Here is a 19,899-nt window from a genome sequence, read left to right as displayed (position 1 = left end):
TGAATTCTACTTGATGCCATACGAAAATAGCACGAATATATTTTTTATACTTGGAATCCACTTATTTATATAGTCATGGATTTTGAATTACACGGTTATAGACATTTCTTGAATAGATTTTCATTCCAATATACAATCTAACAGATTAACCAAAGCAAATACTTTCAGATAATTTTCACTAATTTTATAAACTCACTTCGTCCGATGAACAATCGATATTTCATAAGCAACAAAGACAATTGTTAGCGTTTTCGGATGTATATATATATATATATATATATATATATATATATATATATATCCTTGGATACCTTAACACCTTTCAGCCCTAAGACTAACCATTCTGGGGCAACACCAGTGTGATCACTTTTGAATGGTCAACGTTATGTGACTGGATTGTCTTCATTAATGCACTCTTTTGACTCTCCTGCTTTGATATTGGTTGATTTGGGTCGTTGGATAGCAGAAGGCTAAGCTGTTACTTCAAAACGTCCCCTCCCACTCCATGTTATTTTGGCAAGATGTAAAATATCTACGGGCCTTTGAATCCCTAGCTATTGCAGTACATGGTCCTCGCACTAGATGGGATACCTGGGACATTTGGACCAGTGCAGTAATGTTCAATTCGATTCTAAAGTTTGGTAGCAGCCTCTCCAGGATCTTCATATATATATATAACTGCATACCTCTCCCGTCTTCACTCCAGGGAGAAGAGTTCTAATTATTTCCCAATAACTCAGCTGTTACATTGAAGCAACCTTCCTTATTTTTAACATCGCTGAATGCCTCAAGTTCCGCTATTAGTCTGGTAATGTAGGGTGACCACAGTTGGGAGCTGAAACGGCTGAGGAATAATGTCTTCCATAGAACCAGCATAGTTTTCTGGTCTCTTGTTCAGAAGGTTCTGAAAATCCATCCGGCTATTCGCCCGCTCACTGACACTATCGTAGTGATATGTATGTGACACGAGGCTTTGATGGTAATATCAATCCTGAGGTCGCAGTCTGTGTGTGATTGTGACATTGCCGTTTCTTTTGATCCAAAGTATCGTTATTGCGTTCCCTGAGCACTGCCAGCGGAGGTCTTGAAATTTGCCTGTATTAAATTGCATGTTGTTTCCTTCTGTGTGTTTGTGTGTGTGTATGTATGTATGTATGTATGTATGTAGAGATGCATGAATATTCATCTTCTGAATATTTTCAATCTTCATTTCCTTTCTACTTACAAGTAAATTTGTGTGTATATATATTATATATATATATATGTGTGTGTGTGTGTTTTTGTGTGTGTATATGTATATATATATATGTGTATGTAAGTACGTATATATATATATATATCTGTGTGCGCGCGTGTGTGTGTGTGTGTGTACAGGCACGTACATATAGAGGTACGTACCCGTTTATATGTAAATATATTCATACGTGTGTGTATATATTTGTATGCATTTGAGTATGTATGTTTCAGAATAGCTGTGTTGTCTACCGTTGTCTTACATTTGTGTCTTCATGCTCCCCTTTAGTTACGTATGAAATATATATCAGAAATAAAGCCAAGGATTTATTTTTTTCTTTCAATTCTACCGATTTCTTCACGAAGTATTTACTGTTGTCTTGCCTTGATTATTAGAGATGATATTTGCAAAATATCAATGGCAAAGCTGTCAATACAAGCTGTACTTTTGGGAAATTTAGAAGTATCAGAATCGTTGCCACCTTATTACAACATCGCACTTTCTCTTCTGACGATATATATTAGATGGACATGCTACGGGAGAAATAGAAAAATCTCATATCGCTTATGTAACATATTAATCTATCTCACTTTCTTCTCCTCTTTCTTCTCTCTCTTTCTCTCTCTCTCTCTCTATATATATATATAATATACATACATATATATAAATATTATATTATATATATATATATATATATACACGTATGCATACATATATATGCATATAATGGTAATATAAAATGCGCACTTGTATATATATATGTATATATATATATATATATTATATATATATATATATATATATATATATATATATATATATATATATATATACATTACACACGCTTACGTGTGTATTGTGTATGGGTATGAGTGTATATGTTAATGTCTGTTTTTTCTGTTCAGATTAAAGAAAGTAAATATTTTCCATCCATCTGCAGGGTTGCTCTATACTTCTGTATGGTGCAAATTTATTATTCTTGGTTTAAGAATAATACTATATATGCATATATATATATATATATATATATATATATATGGGATGTTTTTTCTGTTTTTTTTTCCTTTTTGCCTAATAAATTTTCGGACTATATATATGTTCTCCACTAGCTTATTACTGTTCTTATTCCAACTCATGTCCATTGTCTGGAAATCTTTCGTCACACATTTCTGACCTCTTAAGTGATACATTCTGGTTCCTGCGTGCTTCTGGTCCGCTAAATGATGAAATATCATACACGAGAAAAGTAAGTGTACCTGAAGAGGTCACAGATGTGTGTCGAAAGATTTCCGGACAATGGAGACAAGTTAAAATAACAGTAATTAACGAGTGAAGAATGAATTTTATAGTGCGCGTGGTTATTTCGCAAAAATGGGGAAAATAGCGATCGTTCCGAAATACAACAATGTCTGTTTTACATCAGGAATATTGCAACACTATACCATAAACGTATATGTATACACACACACACATATATATTATATATATATATATATATATATATATATATATATATATATAATATATATATATATATATATATATACATTACAGGAACAATCTATACCAAAGCAGTAGAACGTTTATCTCAAGACATTTCGAATAATTTAATTAAGGTAATGTGAATTGAAGTCTTGTTGGTAGGTCAGCATGTTCACGCACAAGGTATCAACATTTTAGACAAGGAAAATTCACAGTTTATAAAGAAAAAATAGAAGAATAAAGAGTAAAGGTAGAAAACAGGCAGGAGATTAATGTTCACAACATATCTTCTTCCAGGGGATATGGATGTTGGTCGGTACTTCCATGAAGGTACAGATCCTTAGTTTAAATTCCAAGTATTTTGAATAAGGTAATCATAGTGAATCGATAGATAGTATATAAATGTGTATAGAGAGCAAGATAGTAAGATAGACATAAATGTGTTTTGTGAGTGGGTGTATGGTGGGAGAGGAGAGAGAAAAAGAAAGGATAGAAATGATTAAAAAATATAGGGGAAAATGGTAAAAATAAAATAAAAATAAAAATAAAAGTAAATGTAATGAGATATGTAAGTATTGCATCGGCGTGAGAGGTTGTCACAAAGGACAATAGTATAGTGCAGATATTCAGAAATGTATTTAAAGCTTCGTAGAAATAAAATGATACGAGATAAAGGATTAAGAATTAAAGTTAAATTAAAGAATAAAAGTTACAATATAAACTTAAAACTTAAAAAATTTTAACATAAAAACAGCAAAATCTAACGATTATTGAATTGAAACAAGTTAGTTTCTAAGATACTTATCTTGCTAATGAGGTACAAGAAAAGACAAGGAAAAGATAAAAGTAAAGAAAAGGCGAACACACACATATGCACATACGCACATATGCATACACGCATATACAACACATACATATATATACACATGTATAGAGACATATATATATATATATATATATACACACACACACATATATATATATGTATATATACATATCCACACACATATACAAGCGTACGTATAAAGTGCACATGTCTACATACGTACACACAAACACGCACGCACACACACACACACACACACACACACATATATATATATCAATTAAATATATATATATACATATATAAATATATTGTAACGATAGTGAATGGCTTTGTTATGCGTGTTGATTTTGTTTGCATTTGGATCTATTGACGAATTTAAAGGTGCGATAGAAACTATGGCAACATGTAGTAAAATCTTTGTGTTATTTATTTCATAATTGCGATGAATTATGCATTAATAGTTGAAGAGCTTCTTTCAGGCAGAGTCCATAAGTAGTGGATCGCTGGCCTAGATATGGGACCCCAGGAACTAGCATGGCCCAGGATATCCAATATGATATTTTTCTAGTTGTTAGATGATGTATGTGGTTGGCTAGCGAGATAGATTTACTACTATTTTGCTATTTTAAGACGGCAAGCTGGTAGAATTGTTAGTACGCCGGGCAAAATGTTTAGCGGTATTTCGTTTGTCTATACATTCTGAGTTCAAATTCCACCGATTTCGACTTAGCCTTTCATTTTTTCGGGGTCAATAAATTAACTACCAGCTGCATACTAGTGTCGATCTAATTGACTCCCACCATCACCCAAAATTTCGGGGCTTTGGGCCTAGAGTAGAAAAGAATCGTTTGTATGCCGGCCGAAATTCTTAGCGGTATTTCGACTGCTGCTACGTTCTGAGTTCAAATTCCGCCGAGGTCGACTTTGCTTTTCATCATTTCGGGATCGATAAATTAAGTACCAGTTACGCACTGAGGTCGATGTAATCGACTTAATCTGTTTGTCGGTCCTTGTTTGTCCTCTCTGTTTTTAGCCCTTTGTGGGTAGTAAAGAAATAGGTATTTCGTCTGACGCTACGTTGTGAGTTCAAATTCCGCCAAGGTCGGCTTTGCCTTTCATCCTTTCGCAGTCAATAAACTAACTATCAGTTGCGCTCTAGGGTCGATTTAATCGAATATTAAAAGAATATGATTCAGTAACTAGATTGAAAAGTTCGCCGCTCTTTCAGTTATATTGTCACTGAATCTACACTTCTCTCCTGCTGGCTTTTCGTTTCCTTTGAAGGAAGCTAAATTTAAATGTTCTCACCCACTCAACAGAAGGTAATGTAGAGAGACAAGTATCGGAATTTAGTACAAATATATATTGTACGCAATTCCCCGTAGACGTAATCAATTAATAACAGAAATCATTTGAATATCAAATTACCAACTGGAAATCAACACGTTGGAAGTACTTAATACGTTCAAACAAAACTAACCACTGTTTGATGATACATAAATCGAAATATAGGCGCTATATGCAGGCGTTAGTATCTACATAAACGACTTTGGCCTTAATTAAAGTAAAGAATAAACAAAACTGGGCAACACCTGCAATACGTGTCTGTAATGGCCTACATAATTCGGAAATGAAATTTGTAATAGTTGAGTGCCAAAGTGAAAAGTCCTCGCCAAATATATATATATATATCAGTCACTGAATGGCGCCGGTAATAGCTAAAATGGACCTGTCTCTCGTCAAAGTTCTCATCAATTGTTTTTCCGGTCACTAAAACTTAGGAGAGTATAACTACTCCACTTTTTGTGGACAGCGAGAAATTTTCGCCTTCAAATATTACAATGAATGGATTTCTTATATGTTTGACTATGCCTCAAGAATATTTGAGGAAGCAACGAATTTTTATTGTTACACACAAACACACACACACACACACACAACACACACACACACACACACACACACACACACACACACACCATACACACACACACACACACACACACACATATATATATATATATGAATATTTTACTTTCGACACATGTTTCGAAAATTCCGCTGATACTCAATATTAAACAATATTAATAGCGTTCAGTTAATTGCTGTACAAATCCATAATTTTTTGCTAAAATATCTTATTGACGAGTTTTGTTTTCTTCACTTTCCTGAAGAGAAGATTGCATTGTTTATACTATTTATTCTTCTGAATAGTATCAGTGGAATTTTCGAAACATGTGTCGAAAGCGAAATATTTGATTTACACCTGCGTTAAACTCCATTTATTTATTCATATGTTATACAAAAAATTCCAGGTAAACACGAAGTTTCTACCTTTATAAACAAGAAGTTACAACCTCTTTTCTTGTGAAATTTTTGCTACCTTGGTAACTATTTATTTATTTTTCCGTGTTGTTAACAAGGTAGAAATACACTCATCTCTCTCTCTCTCTCTCTCTATATATATATATATATATATATACATACGCACATCGGCAACATTCCTTCAATTCTTGAAAATGGGGTCACAACACCGATATATTGAATACGATGTAAGTCTACATTAATTCATATAGGTGTTTTCTTGTTGTTTGTCTTTCATTTACTTCGCATTGTTCTGAACTTATCGACGATCCTTTATACAATATGTTCTACAAAATGCTTCTCACAACTTTATTATCTTTCCATCTTCCTAGCTCTGCTGTCTGACCACATCCGTCCGGCCATCGCCATGATTAACCACTAACTACGAAAAATTTCTTTTTTTATTCTCTCTCCGCTTATTTTCTTGTGCTCCTTTCTGGTGAAGAGCGTAAGCTCGAAACGTAAAAGACTTTCTCCCCCCACGCCGAGCGTTAAACTGATGCACCTGTTTATTATTTACACACTTGTATTCGTCTTTTGGTTTTTGTAAATTTCAGCTATATATATATATATATATATATATAGGTGGGTGCAGGTGTGACTGTGTGGCAAGGAACAAGAAAGTTCGCTTCTTACTTCACTATCACATGCTCCCCAGTTCAGTCTCACTCCATGGCACCTCTGGCATTTACCACACCGTCGCTTGACAACCGATGTTGGTGTACTTAATCCCCGTAACGTGGTGGTTCGACAAAAGAGACCGATAGGGTAAGTACTAGGCTTAAAACTAGTAAGTCACGGAGTGGATTTTTCGATTCAAGGCGTTGCCCCAGCATGGCCGCAATCACATGACTGGAACAAATAAATGAGTAAAAGAGTAAACGAATATATATATATATATATATATATAATATATAATATATATATATATATATATATATATACACACAAAGACAGTGAAAGGGAGGGAGAGAGAGAGACAGCGTTACTTCTGATAAATAAGAGTGAATATAACCTCAATATTTTCTATATAATATAATTAGATATATTCCGTTGAAGCCGTATGCTATTAGTTGTGTTGCATTAAGTTGTCGTGTGAACGAGGGTGTAACTATAACATGTAACACCAGGCAGGCTTCAGCCAAATTTACACATGCACATAATCACACACACATGCATACATGAATGCATACATACATACATTCTACGTATATGCTTGTGTAGATTCATGATATATGCATACATAATTGTAAATAGATTTACAAATATATGTGTGTACATACGTAAGTATAGGCGTATTCTCCTATGTGTACATGCGTATAAGTTTTTATGCGTGAATTTAGAACTATGTTTAAGTATAGATGTATGTTTTGTTTTACAAAGAAGAGACATCTGAATAAAGAACACAATTCATATGGACATTAAATTGAATGCACAAAATAAATATGATATACATATGATTAATTTTATAGCAACAAAGTAGAGAAACCCAAAATCATTGAGGCTAGAAATTGCATTTGAATGCGGTATAATTGAATAATTATACATACCTACATAGACTTGTAGTGATATACACATAGGAGTATGTATATATGTGTATATTCATATATATGTATTCATATATATATATATATATATATATATATATATATATGTACGTATATATTTATATTTATATATATATATATATTTACATACATGCATACATACATACATATATATATATATATATATATATATATATATATGCATGAATGCACACAGTAAGTGTACTCATGTATATATCTGTGTGTATGTCTCTCTCTGTGTTTGTGTTTGTGTGTGTACGTGTGTCTGTGTGTGCGTGCGTTCGTGCGTGTGTGTGTGTAAATCGAAGAAACCGAATTAAAAACTAAAATAACAATACAACTTGATAAATTGACTGTAAACATTTTAGCTCGACGTAAGAGAAATGAAAATGCCTCATGAGTATAGCGTTTCGGATATATTCCCTTCTTCGTATATACGTAAAATTCAGGTGGTGATATAAAGAGAATTACGGAAGACGATTGTGAAAATATCGAAAGCTCAAGAGAAGATCTCCGATTTTCGAGGATACGTCTCGATACCGAAAGAGAACAATAAACGCAAGTGTATGTGAGAGAATATTGAACGCAAGGTGTTTCATCTTTGTCTTTTGTACATATCGTTGTATATGTGTATACATAATTGTATGTAAAATGTTGGCAGGTGTAGATTTTGCTTGCATGTTTCTTGCTGTGTCGTATGCAGTGTGCGTTGGGCACCCTGCGTGCTTATTTGTGAAAGACCTGTTTTATGTGTGTCTGTGTGTATATCAGATTTTGTGTGTGTTTGTATGTGTGTGTGTGTGTGTGTGTGTGTGTATTTATCTCTGAATGTGAGGACAGTATTTTGCTTGTTCGTAAAATTGTATGGTGGGTCAGTGAATATCTGTGATTTGCTCTAGAAACGGTTGCATAAATGGAACATGAGCTGACAAGTGAAGAGAGTCTCTGTGTTGGTATTAGTGTGTGTGTGTGTATGTACGTGTGTCTGTGTTCGCGTATAGTAATGTGAAAGAGCTATTATCAATGTGCAGTGTATATGTGTGTGATAATCTATTATTTACATATACCGCAGTGTAAAGTTACGTTTCGCTTTCATTTTCTTGCCGACGCCGACGAATGCTGTTCAAAGGGTGGTCATTGAAAATTGAATGGTGGAAATATTTAAAAACGGATACATTTTTTCTTAATACAAAATGCGTTTTGTTATTGATCCCTGTTTCTTACGCGTGAACTTCCAATCCAGCCAATGTGAGCATCACCGTTCCTCCTTCCTTGCAATATAAAAAAATAACGTCCCCGTTTATGAGATTATATTTCAGATTTACAATGTCGTCGTACTAAATCTTACGATTGATATTTTCTGAATTAATAACCGACATTACGTACCTCTGTTTAGCTTAATTTTGTCTTCTGGCAGGTTTCAGTTCTACCCTCTGTCACTTGGGTAACCTTAGAGGAATTACCTTTGACTTGTTCACTAATTGTGAACTGTGTGGATACTCATTAATCACCTGACTAATAGAGATAAAATATATTTCAACTTTATTTCCTCCCTCGAATGCTTGAATATTCTTTATTACTCTCCGCAGAAGGCCCGAAATTTTGGGGGAGAGGACTGGTCGGTTAGATATACCCTTGTACGCAATTGCTACTTAATTTATCGACACCGGCGGAATTTGAACTCAGAACGTAGCAGCAGACGAAATACTTATTTCTTTACTACCCACAAGGGGCTAAAAACAGAGAGGACAAAGACAAATAGAGGGATTAAGTCGATTATATCGACCCCAGTGCGTAACTGGTACTTATTTAATCGATCCCGAAAGGATGAAAGGCAAAGTCAACCTCGGCGGAATTTGAACTCAGAACGTAGCACAGATTAAATACCTATTTCTTTATTACCCACAAGGGGCTAAACACAGAGGGGACAAACAAGGACAGACATAGGTATTAAGTCGATTACATCGACCCCAGTGCGTAACTGGTACTTAATTTATCGACCCCGAAAGGATGAAAGGCAAAGTCGACCTCGGCGGAATTTGAACTCACAACGTAACGCAGACGAAATACCGCTAAGCATTTTAACTGGCGTACTAAATGTCCTACCAATTCGCCACCTTACAAATAATAAAATATTCTTTTCTACTCTAAGCACAATGCCCGAAATTTTGGGAGAGGGGCCAGTCAATTATATCGACTCCAGTACGTACCTAATTTATCGAGCCCGAAAAGAGGAAAATAAAGTCGACCTCGGCGGAAATTGAACTCAGAGCGTGAGACAGACGAAATACCTATTTCTTTACTATCCACAAGGGGCTAAACATAGAGAGGACAAACAAGGACAGACTAACGGATTAAGTCGATTATATCGACTCCAGTGCGTAACTGGTACTTATTTAATCGACCCCGAAAGAATAAAAGGAAAAATCGACCTGAGCGGAATTTGAACTCAGAACGTAAAAACGGACAAATTACTACCTAAGCAATTCGCCCGGCGTGCTAACGATTCTGCCAGCTCGCTACCTTACGAAGAAGCGAATGTTAAAATAGTCGTTGATTTATTTATTTGTGCCTGCATGATTCCTATTAATTTCCCTTTATTTTTCATTTGCAGATTATTTTTCACACTGTAGATATTTTGCAGCAGTTATCTTTTGAGTGAAATGCATTGCACAGTTCGTATTTGTAGTAAATATAATCAGTATTTTTGGAGTCAATGAAATATTATAGTTAGCTTCCTTTTATTATTTATATTATGTCTGTCGAATACTTTTAAATTTCACTTCTTAATGTTATGTCTGTAACATTATACAGACGAGCATAGACACACACATATACAACAGACACACCGATATATTTGTGTGTATATATATATATATATATATATATATATATATATATATATATAGATAGATAGATATATATTATATATTATATATATATATATATATATATATATATATATAGATATATATATATATATATATATGACCGTATACCCACGTTTTATTTCAATTTTAATTATTAATTTAAACCGTCCATATTATTTATTTCAAAATATTATGCCTCTTCTGTGTATTGTTCACTGTCTAGATCATTAATAGCTAAGTATTCGTAACTCTAGTTGTAGCGTTTGAAATATATTCACGTCTCTTTATATTTCTATAAAATTATTGCTGCTTACACTGTCCGATAAATTTTCAGTTTTAAGAAATATAAGCAGCAAAACTTGATGACCTTATTAATTAGAAAGGCAGTCGTAACATATTTTATCTCATTTAACCACATGCAGCTCAGGATTAATAGCTTCATCTTAGTAACAATTCCAGTCATGGAACAGTCGAGATGATCGTTTCAAATGCTCGTATACCTCCATATCAAGTCTACTTTGCAACTTTGATTACATTAAATACTATTAATTTTCAAATATTTTCAGACTATGTCTAACATATGTGAAGCTCAATGCATTAGTATATTTTCTCTTACATAATTAGAAATCGATGCTATAAAGGACAAATGATTTTAATAAAAGAATATAATTGTTTAAAAAATCTAATGACATTATAATATGATGCAATTTCAACAGTCTCAATGCACCATCACCAACACAGTAATATACCAGGCAGGTATTATTTCATTGTAGTTTTTCTACATACATTGATTCCAATTGTTGTTTCATAACATTCATAATTCCAGGTTTAGAAGTTTCTGACCGTTCTGTGTTTCTCATGTTGGATTTTATGGTGTATTTCATTGTTTGACTTTGCCATTTTTAGAAATGTTAGATTAAATATGGGCTTTGCTAAATTGAATTCAATTTTAAAATATAGTCTTCTAATTATCACAGCCAGGTCGACATCAAATTTTATTAGTTTGGACTAGAACAATGAGGGACTGTCAGAAATTCTGGTCTGTGCTATCGATTGTTTTGTCTCAAATGATTCTTACAATATGGAAAATCGATTTTATAATTGTTGCAGTTATATTTGGGACTGTTGTTTTTCATTTCTTTCAGAAATAATACTATATTTCGAGGAACTGGCGACAAATTAGCACGAATCAACATTCAAAACTGAAACATATGGCACCATTCAAAGTATGAAGGTAAAACATTAACAAAAATCATCATGCAACGGTAGAAATATGGAAAAAATACATAACAATTATCGGAGTTCGACAGTAAAATATGTAACATGAAACATATAACCGCATGTATAACACAATCCCCACCGAACAACATACGCAAAATAACAACAACAACAACAACAAAACCAACAACGAAAGTAACAACAACAATAAGAGACAGACAGTGGCCCTCATGGCTTCTGATCGTAACTGATTGGAAGTGTTATCATGTACATTGTTTTGTCTTGGTATAAATGATGGCCTACAGCAAATATTCTGCTCAATACCACGGATTTGCTTGTCAGTTGTTCAATCTTAACTAGTTGAGCATTTTGTAGGGTGGCTGACGATATGTGCATCTCTGATTACGAGCAAATGTTCTTGGGGGAGCATCATAGCCATGTGTTCAGAGGAATTCTTTGAGATTTGAATAATTCACCTCTGGAAACATGGGTGCTTCAACATCCTTAAACAACCGTTATTCGGGGATCTTTTGAGAGGGTTATGACATTCCACCTGCTAACTGGGACCCAACTACAACAGCATGCGCTATTTATCTAGATATGGGATCATCATGTCGCGCACATATTGTTGTGATGCATGTACCTGGCGTCCTCTCATCAGACGGGCATTCATGATGCGTATACTGGGCCTCGTATATTTTAGGTCAGTGTCACTCAGAGGGCATGCACTGCTCTCTCATTCAATAATAATAATAATAATAATAATAATAATAATAATAATAATAATAATAATAATAATAATAATAATAATAATAGAAATTAGAAAACAAGCATAACATCGCTAGCCGATGAAAAGCGAAATTATTAACTGATCCATTATGTCCGTTTCATTCCATGAACGTAAAGAAAGAAGACGAAAAAATATTCACTCCCTTAAAATTTGAAATAGCAAGAATTTGGAATATGAAAAGTGTAAAATTCGAGCCTATAGTTATTGGTTCATTGGGAAGTGTAAGCAAAGATATAGACAAATATTTGAAGGAGATGGGAATACATTCTCTTTTAGAGCTTCTATAGAAAGTTTGCTTCTAAGGGACAGGGAAGATAAGGTGGCATATAACCACTTCAAATGCTATTGAAAACGAGTGGATAACAAAAATTACAGGTAGTAACATGCTACCTACATAAATCCTGCCAGGAATAAAACTGAACCTGAGTCAACTTAATATTAATAAGAAGAGCACTCACAGAGTGCAAACTTCCACCAACGCAATAACAACGATTAACCGGAGATGATTTTTAAAATGAGAATATCTGAGGGAAAATCGACTGTTCACACAAACGCGAATACTAAAAATGAACCTGATCGCTTTCAAACGGTAAAATGATCCAAGCATATATGTATATATATTGAGTGAGATGTGAAGGGAGAGGACATGAAATACTAATATGGTGAAGGAGAAGTATTCAGAGTAATAGCAGTGACAGAGAAGGAATGAGAGAAAGTAATAACAATGAGAAAGATGAAACAAAGTGGCAAAGAGAGAGGAAGGGATGATAGATGAATAATCATACCTGTCCTAAACAAAATGGCATTACTTTTTTACTCACCCTCGTACATAGGCAGCGGCGAAAATCAGATTTTTGAAGAAGGCTTACCTAACGTACTTAGGCATGAAGGTGGGTGGCCAAGACAAAGCCTAAGCATCAGATATGTTGTGTAAAACGTGTGTGGAAACATTAAGACAGTGATTCTTTCAAATTCCTAAGTAGAAATTTTGCAGCTTTGTTCTGTGAGAAAATTAAGGTTATTGTGCTTGAAGTGACCACAGATTAGGTGACTACTGTAGGAGAGAGCAGTTTTTGTCGTCCATGTCTTGTGTGGAAATGGAGGGCATAAAATACTTTTGCAGTAGTTGTGTTTGATTTTGTGGAGGAAAAGAAGGCATCAAATTAAAGGATTCTGAAGCACTGAGCTGCAGTATGAGTGTAAAAGTGCATTTCTTACAGACATCTAGATTACTTCCCTGAAAATCATACGACATTATGTGATGAGCAAGATGAAAGCTTCCACTAAGACATACGGCCCGCGGAGACTAAAAATCAACGCAATGGAATGCAACTATGATGGATGACTATTGCTTGTCTCTGCAAAGAGATTGTCGTTCATGAATGTTCTTTACGCAAATCTAAAAGAGAAATGTCATCCCCTGAGTTGATGAAACTCCATTTTCAGAGAAATATCTATCCACAAATGATAGAAATTGACTGAAGGCATTTCTGAACTTAGCGCCATCAAATTAGATAAAACTAATTGATAAAAGTTAGACGACTAAGAGTCGTTTGGAAAATATTACTCGGTGATTTCAATAAAAGCAGCTCACCATTCCTATTATTTACTGACAAAAAATACAAATGTGCACTTATTGAGAGAGTACGCTTTAGAAAAGAACTTGGCGTGATAGAAGAAAACTAGTTTTGAACTCTGCTTGGTAATTTTAGTCTAAACTAAAGGAAAAATTCAAACTCAACAGAAATTATGTTCAAAATTGTTCCTCTGTGTTACTTTTGAATAACAAAATGTTCAAAACGGATTATTGCCCTTACTGTCGTTAGTTAGAAAGATTATTTTTACTGCTTATATTTCGAAGTTTTTCCCTATTTTCTGTACATTCAGATATACAAATGATTGCATAACCCTGCAGCTAGCTCTTTTTAATTTATCGGTCATAATTTAGGGTCATATTTATTAATGTTATATAAGCAACTGCTAGGAGCACTAAGGCGAATACGTGTTCCTACTACTTTAGGAAGCCATATTCCAATGTCTGTAAATATCACAAATGGCTCTTTGCCAGTAAAAATGTATCTAGAAAAATTTGTCACGAGGTAGCCCTTTATTTTTACTCAAGCGAATAAGTGATTTTCAAAAAAATGGAAGCATTCTGTTAGCAAAACAGGGTGAAAAATGTTGCTCCAAAATAAAATGCAGCTTTGTCCGTTTATTTCAATATACAACAATAACCAAAACAACACCCCCACCAACAAAAGCAACAACAGTGGCAACAACAACAGCAACAGCAAAAACAATAATAATAATAATATTTTGAGTAGGGCTACTACAATTTTCCATAACTACAACATAAATATATCATACAAAATATATATATAGTGGTAAAGAACTATGCATTCTATCATTTGCTTCACCTCTCTGTATTCTACCAGGGATGTTATTGTGGTAACAACGCTATGAGCGCAATGTTCTTTGCCTTACTCTTCCCGTATTCATTTTCTGTTAAGTTTTCTCTCGCTGTCTTCCAGACGTTCCTTTTCATTTATTTTTTTTCTAAACGGAGGCCGTCATACTTTCTCTACACTGGGCTACTGAACGTTTTGACATAAACAACCAGACTGATGAGTCTAATAATCACTGAGGTAGAATTTCTAAATATCCTAGTTATATACGAGATGTTTCAAAACGTGGAGCCACATACAGCTCGATCTAGTCATATATTTAGTATAACTTTCGTATGCACTGGCTCTCCATTCGTTTGATCTTTTCCGAGTGTAAACAGCAGCAGACATTTGTCACACGTGATGTATCTTCCGGTTTTCATTGGCTATCATAAAATTCATGGAAAAGCTCTTTATATGACTGGGCCATATTCCAAGAGAGCAAATGTTGGTGTTATACATCGGCAAAGCTCGCTCTAGCTGCTTTTGTTTATGGGAACCAGAGATGCTGCCCCACCAATTTCTGCTTAATTCCATAAAAGCCTTATAAAAGAAAACCCACCCTTTACCACGCGCCTTTTCTACGATGCTTCATTATCTGGAGTTGAACAAGGTCTAAAGAATTACGTTCTGCTCCAGTTGTTTCTTTAATGTCGTAGAAATTTCGCTGCGGTTCAGGAATTTTGAATGTTACTCTTACAAGTTTCCTTCGTTAATTGTCACATTTGGCTTCCTTTCGCTAATGTCTTTCAATGATTTGAAGAAACGTAATAAACATTCACTGCTAACAACCGTTGTGGTGCGAAAGTTCACGCACTGTTTCAGTTGCTATATTAAAAGGGAACCGAAAATGGATGGCAGGGAACCGAAAACAGAAAGGTTCAATGATGTTATCAGCCACCATTTTACTCACCCGTACGAAATACTCAAGCCATCTTCTCAACTACAAGTCAGGTTCCCACACTACAACCACTCATGTTGCTCACACTAAATAACTTAACAATTACATGCACTAATGCAAGAATTTAGATAATACTTACATCATGGCACACCTATACGAACTACCGATCAAGAAAAACACATTTCTCCGTTATATATGATTACTTTCTTATATTTGAACATGTGAATTTTTCCCGAAATGTTATAGGAGCTTTTAAAACCTTAAGTGGAGAGAATGTTCTTATTCTGTTTTTTTTTTGTTTGTTTTTTGTTTTGCTTTTATTCTTTCATTCATTCTTATATTTTGGTTGAACCATTATCTGCATCTCTTGAAAAGATTGGTAGGAATGCATTCCTTTACAAGAACATATTTTCTAAAGGCTTAAACTGAATTAGGTTTCTTTCTGATGCGTTTGTGTGTAAGGAAAGATTAATAAAATGCGTATTAAAATATAATCCTGGTAGAAAGTATTTACTGTGTGAAGCTCTGTAAATCGACACTTTTGAAATAAAAAAATAATTATAACATACGAAAATATATATAAACAGCTGCAAGACAAATGCCAACAGCTACAGTAAAATTATATAAACAGCATATAGGCATATCTACAAACACAAACATTAAATATATGTATGCATGTATATGCATATATATATATATATATATATGTGTGTGTGTGGTGTGTGTAAGCGCACACTCACACACACACACATATATATATATATTCATATATATATATATATATATATGTATGTATATATATATATAGAGAGAGAGAGAGAGAAAGGGGGGGAGATCAGTGCGGAGATCAGCATGGCGTCAGTCAAATCACTGAAACCAGTAAGAGACAAACGAGATATTTCGATGTATATATATGTGTGTATGCATATAAGGAAATATATACATATATGCAAATGTATATATATATATATTCATATATATATATATTATATATATATATATATATATATATACACCTATTTATGTATATATATGCATATATACATATATATTGGCATGTTCTACAATCAATAATCCATTTAGTATACGTTCGCGTGTTCAAAACAGATTGTAGTGAAAAACTTAATAGCAGACAGGATGTATACTTTAGATAAATATATAGGAGTATTATAGAAGTAAAATGGCGTGAAAAATGTAAATACACTATGGGAAGAGAGAATATTAATATATAAATAATATATATATATATAAACGTATATCTACGTATATTTTAGAAACGCGCAGTTTTTAAACAGAGAGCAAGTAAAATTCAACCAACACACACATACATACATAAATACACACACACACACACACACACACATATATATATATATAATATATATATATATATATATATATATATATATATATATATATATATACATACATACATATATATTATATTATATCAAATCTAAGAAAAATATAAAAAGCTAAAAAATATCTTTACATCTATTATTAAAATCCTGAAATCTTGGAGTAGAAGAAATCATTTTTATATTCTATATACGGAAACTTTTAACCCTTGTATGATTTTCTTTTCATATATTTCTCTTCTTACAAGGTCCTATTTGAATTGCCTACTGATTGTTCCTCTGTTACCATTATTGTAAGTTTATTTCTTCACGTGTTGTCGGCAGCATTAGAACGGTAGGCAAAATATTATGTTTCATCTCGTTAGAAGCGTGGTGTTATGAGTTCCAATCCCTATGTATTCAATTTTGCCGCCTTTCCTTCGCTGATCGATAAAATAATGTGCTATACACGAAAGGCTGACGACGTAATTGCCTGTTGCCAGTCCTTAGATTTCTATCTGGTCTTTCTGTCAGGAAACTGTGTGTTGGATAAAATGGATATCTCTGTACGCTTTTACATTCCAGGTTTTATGCTTTCATGGTCTATAAAATAAATGATCAGTGATATGATTTTAATCTTTTAATCTTTCAATTAGTAACCTCCCATCATGTACAAGAATCTAATTCAAGTTAGCCTGATTACTATTGAGTTTCACCGATCCTCCTGAAGGTAGTAAGGTGGAGTAGATCTACCTCACTGACAGATTTGATTTCTGAACAGTGTCACGTATGTTAATACTGAAGAGATTTCTTTTTCCATCACTAAGTTTAACTTCGCTTTCCTTCTCTCTGGAGTCGACTGAAACAAGTGTGTCAACTACAATATTCTATGATAAAATTCTTGTTTCATACTACATTACGAATTATTTAAATTATTATTACCGGATTCAAGGCGGTGAGCTGGCAAGAATCGTTAGCAAGCCGGCCAAAATACTTCGTCCGAGTGCACGTTATGAGTTCAAATTTCACCGATATTGACTTTGCTTTCATCATTTCGGGGTCGATAAATTAAGTAGTATTTGAGTGTTTGGGTATTTCTGGCCTTGTGGCAGAAAGAAAATTTGAAGTTATACTGTTACTAGCTTTATATTTGAGCCCTAGAGAAGGTTCATTCGATTAGCACTCTTCCCACAAAATAATTTCGCCTTGTGGAAAGTATTCTCTGGGTAAAGCCCTCTAAATCGACACAATAACATATAGTTAATATATTATAAAAACAGCATCACAAATGCACAGATATACATAAATAATTATATATACATACATACACACACACGCACACGCACATTCACACACACACACACACACATATATATATATACCCAAGTTTCTATGATTGTGTATAGAGGAATATATGAATAAATGGAATTCCAATTTAATCTGATATTCACGTTTTATAATTTACAATTTAAAAATTTGTTCAATATTGAAATATATTAGTACTTTCTGGCGTTACACAATCTTCAGGTTCATGTAGTAGCAGTCGTGCTCAGGTATAGAACACGATTGTCATTACATAAACCTGACGATTGCGTAACGCATGAAAGCACTAGTTTATTTCAATATAGTAAAATAGTAAAAATTGTAAATAATAAAACGTGAGTATACGTAAACACTGCTTTGCTTCATTATTCCGATATATGCCTAAAAGTTGAACAGTTAGAATGAGAGCTCTACACCGCATTAGTGGATAAAGTTTCTTTATTCCTGTTTTAGTCGAAAATGAAACCGAACATCAGTTCCTCCATGTGAAAGACTCGAAAAATTGTAAAGATAAGGTATTTTCTTAACATGAATCCAATTATGTCCTTAATAAGCACAGAATCGTATATATATATATAAACGGTGGTGCATCAGCATGGCCGCAGCTATCAGCTGAAACTACAGCAAAAAAAGTATATGTATATGTATGTGTGTGTGTGTGTGTGTGTGTGTGTGTGTGTGTGTGTATGTATGCATATTTGTATCTATGTATATATACATATGTATGAATATAAGTATGTATATATGTATATATATATATGAAAAAACAAGTCAAGATAGAAAATGCTAAAATAATTTTATAAAGAACATTTCAGCACCGGTTTCAGTCATTTTGAGACCTTTTCAACTGTAACGATTAAATAATTAAATTTAGAAAAATTAAAAGAAAAGTTTTTTTAAAAGAATATTTCTTTAGTGTTCAAATATAAGTGGCATTTCCTTTGTTTCTGCCTTTCTCTGTCTCACTTGTTTACACTTGTGGGTTCGAGGTCGTTGTGAATTCTTGGTAGGGAATATATATATTTGTGTGTTTGTATGTATGTATATATATTTCTTTACTACCCACAAGGGGCTAAACACAGAGGGGACAAACAAGGACAGACAAGTGGATTAAGTCGATTATATCGACCCCAGTGCGTAACTGGTACTTAATTTATCGACCTCGAAATGTTGAAAGGCAAAGTCGACCTCGGCGGAATTTGAACTCAGAACGTAACGGTAGACGAAATAGCGCTAAGCATTTCGCCCGGCGCGCTAACGTTTCTGCCAGCTCGCCACCCTTCATGTATGTATGTATATATGTATGTATGTATTTTAACTGAAAGCTCCGATTTCCAGTACTGAGAATTGCTCGTTTCCAAGTATCAGATGGTGCATCGAGCCTGGTTCTCTTTTGAACGAAACGTACAAAAATTATTGATACTAGCTCACCATTTTTATTTCATTCCTTTTTAAGTTTATGTCTACAGACTTTCTATTGAATTCATAACCGACACGGATTTTTATTTAGACGTTTCATATTATACTACAAACTAGAGC

This window comes from Octopus sinensis, linkage group LG19, assembly GCF_006345805.1.
Source record: "Octopus sinensis linkage group LG19, ASM634580v1, whole genome shotgun sequence".
NCBI classification, from domain to species: domain Eukaryota; kingdom Metazoa; phylum Mollusca; class Cephalopoda; order Octopoda; family Octopodidae; genus Octopus; species Octopus sinensis.
Note: the sequence above shows the minus strand (reverse complement) of the source record.